Source organism: Amia ocellicauda, unplaced genomic scaffold (genome assembly GCF_036373705.1).
Source record: "Amia ocellicauda isolate fAmiCal2 unplaced genomic scaffold, fAmiCal2.hap1 HAP1_SCAFFOLD_96, whole genome shotgun sequence".
Classification (NCBI taxonomy): domain Eukaryota; kingdom Metazoa; phylum Chordata; class Actinopteri; order Amiiformes; family Amiidae; genus Amia; species Amia ocellicauda.
In genome coordinates, this window is record NW_027103021.1 from 145,200 (window position 1) to 153,418 (window position 8,219).

The following is an 8,219-nucleotide window of genomic DNA, read 5'->3' on the forward strand; positions in this document are numbered from 1 at the left end:
AATTTACATTCTACAGTGGGAACCAACACCAACACCCTATCACCAGGCTGGAACACCCTCAGTGTAGCCTGACGATTATAGGCGAATTGTTGGTGTTCCTGTGCCTGCCTTAGGTGCTCTCTCACAATGGGAGTGACTGTGGCTATTCTCTCTTGCATAGCATTGATGTGCTCGACTACACTCCGGAAAGGAGTGGACTCGTGTTCCCACGTTTCACGGGCTATGTCTAATATCCCCCTGGGGTGCCTCCCATATAACAGTTCAAAAGGCGAAAAGCCCAGGGAAGCCTGTGGGACTTCCCTAATGGCAGACATCAAGTAGGGCAGCATGAATTCCCAATTTTTCCCATCCTTATCGATTACCTTTCTTAGCATGGACTTCAGGGTCCTATTAAATCTCTCAACCAACCCATCTGTTTGTGGGTGGTAGACTGATGTTCTCAACTGCTTAACCTGCAACAATTTACACAGATCGGTCATAACCTTAGACATAAAGGGTGTGCCCTGATCTGTTAATATCTCCCTCGGTATCCCCACCCTACTACACATCAACATTAGCTCTTTTGCAATACCTTTTGAAGCCATGGTCCGCAGTGGAATGGCTTCTGGGTACCTGGTGGCATAATCCAAAATAACCAGTATATACTGATGCCCTCTGGCTGATTTCGGGAGAGGTCCCACCACATCCATAGCTATCCTAGCAAAGGGGGTCTCTATGATGGGCAAAGGGACCAGTGGGCTTCTGAAGGCTGGTTTAGGAGCATGTAGTTGACATTCAGGACATGAGCTACAATGTTCTGTCACGTCTGCATGTACGCCTGGCCAGTAAAACCTCCTCAGGAGTCTATCCTTGGTTTTGTCCATCCCCAGATGTCCCCCCAGGATATGCCCATGTGCCAGATTGAGAACTGTTCGTCTGAATGGGGTGGGAACTAGCAATTGCTCCACAATGTCCACCCCTATCTTATTTACACGGTACAATAGGTCATTTTTTACCATAAAATAAGGATAAGCTGTTGGCGGGTCTGCAGTAGTCATAGGGGTCCCATTTACTACCTTCACATTTTCTTTAGCATAGTGTAGAGTGAGATCTCGCACCTGTGCGCTGCCAAAATCAGTGGGGAGTCCCTCTAACACTGACACTTCTACATTGTCAGCTTCAGGGGTCTCTATGAATGGATTCTCACCCACCCTGCTAGTGCTGGGTTCCTCACCCTCCATAGGGTCATCTACGTCACTACATTCCACCCCTATGTTTTCAGTTTAATTTTCCCCAACCAAAACCTTCACTGTCGACTCAACTGGAACCAGGTCTACTTTTAGCTCTAGTTGTGGGATCGAGGCAACTTCTGGCTTACAGTTTTCAGTGTGCATTTCCAATTTACTATGTTTTCTATCTAGTTTTCCAAAATTAGGAAAATATCGTCCCAGTATCACATCATATGGCATGTTGGGTACCACACCGACTTCGTAATCTAGTTTCCCGGCCTCTGTCTGTATGTTTACAAGGGCTGTGGGATAGGGGCGTGTGTCACCATGTGTGCATGTGATACTGAGCTCCTGATGTCTATCCAGCTTGTTGGTCGCTACTAATTTTTCTGTGACCAGTGTAACCATACTGCCAGAGTCGAGTAGAGCAGCCACTTCTTTCTCATCGACTATCACTGTACACATGTGTTTTGGATTAGGTACTCCGCCTATGAAAACATCCGTCCCAACAGGGCAGGCATAAAATACCGGTTTCTCTTTCCCCATATCACACACATTACATTGCATTGGTTCCTCTCTACCTGGGCAGTGGGCCGCAATATGTCCTACTTTGTCACAATTGTAGCAGACAATTGGTTGTGATGGTGACCCCCTATAACCCTTAGTCTCGGCTTTAGGCCCCACCTTTGCCCCCCCCAGTCTTGCTCTTTTCTTCCAATCCAGCGCGTCATGTTTCCCAGAGTACTTTGGAACCATCTTACCCGGTCCGCTGGTTCGTCATGGCCTGGGGAACGAGTTTTTAACCTCCGGTACATGCTCTGCTGCTCCGGCTGTATAGAACCGCTCTACAATGGCCACCAAGGTGTCAGCGGACAGCACCTCATTCTGGCCAACCCAGCGTCGAACGTCCTTGGGCAAACAGCGTTGGTAGTTGTCAAGGACTATGGCCTCCACCACCTCGGCTGATGAATGGACCTCTGGCTGTAGCCATTTCCTGGCCAGATGGATCAGATCAAACATCTGCGTTCGGATTGGTTGTCCTGGTTGGTAGGCCCACTGCTGAAACCGATGTGCCCTCACTGCGGTGGTCACGCCCAATCGGGTCATTATCTCCGCTTTCAATTTATCATAGTCCTGGGCGTCCTTCAGCTCCAGATCAAAGTACGCTTTCTGTGCATCCCCTGCCAGATAAGGTGCCACAAGCCCTGCCCAGGAATCTTTTGGCCATCCCTCTCTCTGCTGTCCTCTCAAAGGTCATAAGGAAGGCCTCAACATCGTCCTGTTTTGTCATTTTCTGCAGAAAGTGATTGGTGCGGGGAGTGGAATGGGTTGCAGCTCCCTGTGGCCCAATCCTGGTTGCAAGTGCTTCAACACTCTCTTTCAGCTCTTTAGTCACTTTTTCCTGCTCTTCTCTAAACATTTTATTTGTATCATGCTGGACCTGCAGTGCTTCCTGATGCATCCGCATAGCATCCTGGTGAGCCACCTGCTGCACCCTGGTCGCTTCCTGTTGGGCTATTACAGCCTGTAGTTTTTTTTTTTTTGGATAAAAAAATTCACTCAGCCAGTCTGGGTTTCATGAGGTGCTGCCCGCATTCTACACCAAATGTGACAAAACGCCTTGGCTGTACACATGTGCGGGTCTTCTCTGTGATCTTCTTAGGAGTAAAAACCAGTCATGACCCAGGGAGGAGGTTGCAAATACAGGGCTGTGCCTGTATGTTTACTTCAAACAAAACAAATCTGAAAACAAAACCTAACTCACACTGGAGTTGTAACTAATCTTACATAATCATTCTATTTTAAACAAAGTCTGGAATAAATAAGTCTTGGCTTTCTCCTTATGAGCTACCTCTGTTTTCCAGATAACTCACCCTATTGTCTCTCACTTCTCTCTCTCTCAGGCCTGCCTTATATACCTGTTGAATAATTGAGGAAGTAACACCAAGTGACCACATTAGGTGCTAGAATGGCTCCCTGAGGGTTTCTGGGGAGTGTAGTTGCCTAGGGTCGGTATTCTACCCTAGAGTACACACCTTGCAGCAGACCTGGCCTGACATATCTGCCATGTATGACCCTGCCCCTTGGTTTGTCACAATACATACATACATACATATACACGGAAAATAAATAATAGAATTATGAATCACAATAAGATGTAATGAAGTACAGAAAAAGAAAATGTAATAAAATGTGATCTTTAATACATACAAATAAAGAAAATAGGTATACCATTTCCAGATTCCTTTTTTGAAATACAATGACATGCATTACAAACGAGTATTTACATTATATTTACAGCCGGTGCTCGTGTGTCACTGTGTCCCTCAGGCTGTGGTTGGCGCTGACATATTGGGCAGAATGTGTCCCTTATTTTGGGCTAAAGCTTTCTGTGGAGGGGAACGTGGATCAGTTTGTACCATTTTTGGGAGGATCTGCCTTGTTGGGGCGGAGCTGTGATCCAGGTGAACAGCAGATCGGGCATAGGTGGGCATGTGGGCAGAGGAGTAGGAAGGCCGGTCAAGCAAATAAGCTTGCTAAGGTACGCAGCAGCAGCAAGCAGCCCCCCCATCCAGCCAGCCAGCCAGTCTGGCTAGCAGTGACTGAGTGGTTGACAGACGGCAAGCAACGGAATGTTCATGCTCTGTGATGTCATAGCAGTCAGCTGAGAGAGGCTTGTGATGTCATCGCTGAGCTGGCTGGCTGGCTGGCTGGCTGGCTGTGTGTGTGTCTGTGTGTGTGTGTGTGTGTGTGTGTGTGTGTGTGTGTGTGTGTGTGTCTGTTTGTGTTTGTCAGTCTGTCTGTCTGTCTGTCTCTCTCTCTCTCTCTCTCTCTCTCTCTCTCTCTCTCCCTCTCAATTCAATTCATTTGTATTGTCAAAGCAATTGGACATACATACATACATACATACATGCTAGAAAATCATTACTATGTTATCTTAAAGGCTAACTAAGCAGAACATATTTCATTATAGAACAGAGTTCATAGATCTACACATGGTTTTAAGGAACAGGCACGTAGGTCATACCGTTTGACATTGTCTCCAAGGTTCTCATCCTAAATAACAAACAGAAATCAAACTACCTTATGGCCTCCTGACCTTCTAGCTTGACCTTATCTTTCTTAAGTATACAAGAGAGAAAAACAGGTTTGAGAAAATCATTTCTAACTTTCCTTCCATACAATAATACATACATACATACATACATACATACGGAAAATAAATAATAGAATTATGAATCTCAATATAATGTAATGAAGTACAGAAAAAGAAAATGTAATAAAATGTGATCTTTAATACATTCAAATAAAGAAAATAGGTTTACTATTTCCAGATTCCTTTTTGAAATACAATGACATGCATTACAAACGAGGCTTAGGTGGGCATTTGGGCATAGGAGTAGGAAGGCCGGTCAGGCAAATTAGCTTGCTAAGATACGCAGCAGCAGCAAGCAGCCCCCCCATCCAGCCAGCCAGCCAGTCTGGCTGGCAGTGACTGAGTGGTTGACAGACGGCAAGCAACGGAATGTACGTGCTCTGTGATGTCATAGCAGTCAGCTGAGAGAGGCTCGTGATGTCATGGCTGAGCTGGCTGGCTGTCTGGCTGGCTGGCTCTGTGTGTGTGTGTGTGTGTGTGTGTGTGTGTGTGTCTGTCTGTCTGTCAATTCATTTCAATTCAATTCAAAGGTGCTTTATTGGCATGATCTATCACAATATTGCCAAAGCAGATACAAATGTTCTATCAATCAAGACAAAACATTGCAATACAAGATTCAGTGGAACAAATATAGTACACATTGAAATAAAATTAAGTAGGATATAAACCATATTTGTTGTTTGTATCAAAATTTGTGTCATGACATCAGAAAAATCACTGTTTTTATTTTGTTTTGCAAATGGAGTGCCACAGGCTGGTGTCTACACACTGTCTCGCAGGCTGTGGCAGGTGGATACATATTGCGCTGCTAAGAAGGCAGTGCGCTCCTCCTCTCCCAGCAGGACGGGGAGTTTGCAGCAATCGGGGATCATGCTGAACTCAGGGATATGCATTTTTAATATTTTAAAGTATGTCTCCCTGATTTTTGTGTATTTAGGGCAGGACAGCAGGAAATGCGCCTGTGTTTCGACCTCCCCTAGGTCACACTGGCTGCACAGCCGCTCTTCTCTGGCAACCCAGAATTTTCTGTAGCGGCCTTTTTCAATGGCGAGGCTGTGGTCACTGAGCCTGTATTTAGTTAGATTTTGTCTCTCTTTTATATTTTGGATTTTTAAGTATTCAGCCAATGTAATGTTTCTATTCAGGGCCCGGTAGCATTCCAATTTGTTTTGTAATTCTAATTCGTGTCTCTAATCTTTTGTGTATTTGCTTTTCAGGTACATGTCAATTTTCCCAATTGTAGTTGTTTTGGTCATTGTGTGTTCGGGCTCTGTGAGCCTCAGAGCCGTGGGGGCGTTTCTGTGTACGTGTAAGATGTTTTTATTAAATTCTAGGTGGAATATTTCCATGGGGCTTTTGTCCCAATTGCTGTTATTGAGGTTCATGAGGGGACCCCACACTTCGCTCCCATATAGCAGGATTGGTTGGATGATGGAGTTTAATATTTTAATCCAAATAGTTATTGGTATTGTTGTTTTCCCAAATTGTGTCTTTATGGCATAAAATGCCCGGCGTGCCTTGTCTTTTAATGCGTTTATAGCCAGGCTGAAGCTCCCTGACGCACTGATGGTCAGGCCAAGGTAGTTGTATCTGGTGCAGTGCTCTAATCCAGTGCTGCCCAGAGTGAAGCGGTACCTGTTTCCCTGAGATGGGGCTTTTTTCTGGAAAACCATAACTCTGGTCTTGTCCAGATTGACTGCCAGGGCCCATTTCTGACAGTACTGCTCTAGCAGCGCCAGGTTCTGCTGAAGCCCCTGCTCTGTGGGCGACAGCAGCACCAGGTCGTCTGCGTAGAGCAGGAACTTGATCTCTGTGTCATGGAGAGTTAGGCTGCGGGCGTCAGACTGCTCCAACACTGTGGCCAACTCGATGATGTAGATGTTGAACAGTGTTGGACTCAGACTGCAGCCCTGTCTCACTCCCCGCCCCTGAGTGAAGAACTCTGTTCTTGAGTTGCCAATTTGAACTCCGCATTTGTTTTCAGAATACATTGATTTAATGATGTCATAAACTTTACCCCCTACACCACTCTGTAGAAGTTTATAAAATAATCCCTTGTGCCAGATTGAGTCAAATGCCTTTCTAAAGTCTACAAAACAGGCAAATATTTTTCCTTTATTGTTTTGGGTATATTTATTTATGAGGGTGTGTAGAGTGTAAATATGATCGGTTGTGCGGTGTTTTGGTAGGAAGCCAATCTGACTCTTATTCAGGACACTGTGCTTGGTAAGGAAGGCCAGTATCTGGGCGTTGATGATACTGCAGAACACCTTCCCCAGGTTACTGCTCACACAGCTGCCCCAGTAGTTATTGGGGTCTAATTTGTCTCCACTTTTAAAAATCGGGGTGATCAATCCTTGATTCCCGACCTCAGGGAAACACCCGGCTCTCAGCACCAGGTTAAAGAGTTTGAGCAGAGCCTCCTGCAGCTGCGGGCTGCTGTGCTTCAGCATCTCAGGGCTGATGCTGTCGGGGCCGCTGGCTTTCCTGGGTTTGAGGATTTTGAGTTGATGTTTTAGTTCCTGTATTGTAAATGGGTTATCTAAGGGATTTTGGTTATTCTTAATGATTTCTTCCAATTTATTTAGGTTTTTTAATATTTTAACCTGTTCTGGCTTTGGATTGTTTTCAACATTTTGGTAAAGTTTTTCAAAGTGTGTTTTCCAGATTTCTCCATTTTGAATTGGTATTTCATTTTTTGTTTTTGGGGTATTTATTCTGCCCATATAGTGGTCTTTTTTCTTACTGAGGAGTTGCTTGTAGTGCCGCAGGGCCTGGCAGTAGCTGAGGCGAGCCTCCTGGTTGTCGGGCTCTCTGTGTTTAGTGTTGGAGAGATGTCTCAGGTGTTTCCTAGAAGTTTCACACTCCTGGTCACACCACTGTTCTTTTTTTCTTTTAGACGATTTCATATTTTGGTTTTTAATTGTTTTAATGTTTGATTTTAAAGCCAGTCTCTCAAATATTTCATTCAGTGTTTTGGTGGCTGAGTTTATTCCGTTTTGGTTTATTTGATAGTGTGAGGATTGATATCTGTCTAACATGTTTTCAATCTCATCACTATTCAGGGCTCTTGTGTAGTTCTCTGTGCTGGGCTCTGACCATCTCTAACTGGGTGGCAGAGAGACCAGTTTTGTGGGAAGTTTGGCTCTGACTTGTGGCTGCGCTGATCTTTTTAGGTAAAGTGTTATTTGGCTGTGGTCTGATAGTGGAGATTGTTGTCTGACTATAAACGCATTGTTGGCTTGTGGGTCCAGGTCAGTTATGGCGTAGTCCACCACACTGCTGCCCAGAGCCGAGCAGTATGTGAATCTCCCCAGAGAGTACCCCCTGGTCCTGCCATTGATGATATATAGACCCAGGCTTTTACATAGGCGCACTACCTGCTTCCTGCTCTTGTTTACCACGCTGTCGTGGCTGTGTCAGTGTGGAGGTGTGTGTGTGGCACAGCGGGGAGTCTCCGAACAGGTGTGTGTTCCCCTCTGTATTGATGTAGTCCATCTCTCTGCCAGTCCTGGCATTGAGATCGCCACACAGCAGTACAGAGCCCAGGGTCTGGAAGTGGCAGATTTCGTTTTGAAGCTCATGAAAGCCTTCCTCATTATAGTAGGGGGAGTCTGCGGGTGGCATATAAATTGCACATAGGTATATATCTGTGTTATTTTGTAGGGTGTCTTTTCTGATTTTCATCCACAGGTGTGTGTCTCCTCTCTGTACTGGGCATAGGGCTGCTCGGAGCTCCTCCCTGTACCACACGATAATCCCCCACGAGGCCCTGCCACACCTGACTTTGGGTTTTTTATAGGAGGGCACAATCAGCTCCCTGTATCCATTGTATCCATCCAGTGTATAGACAT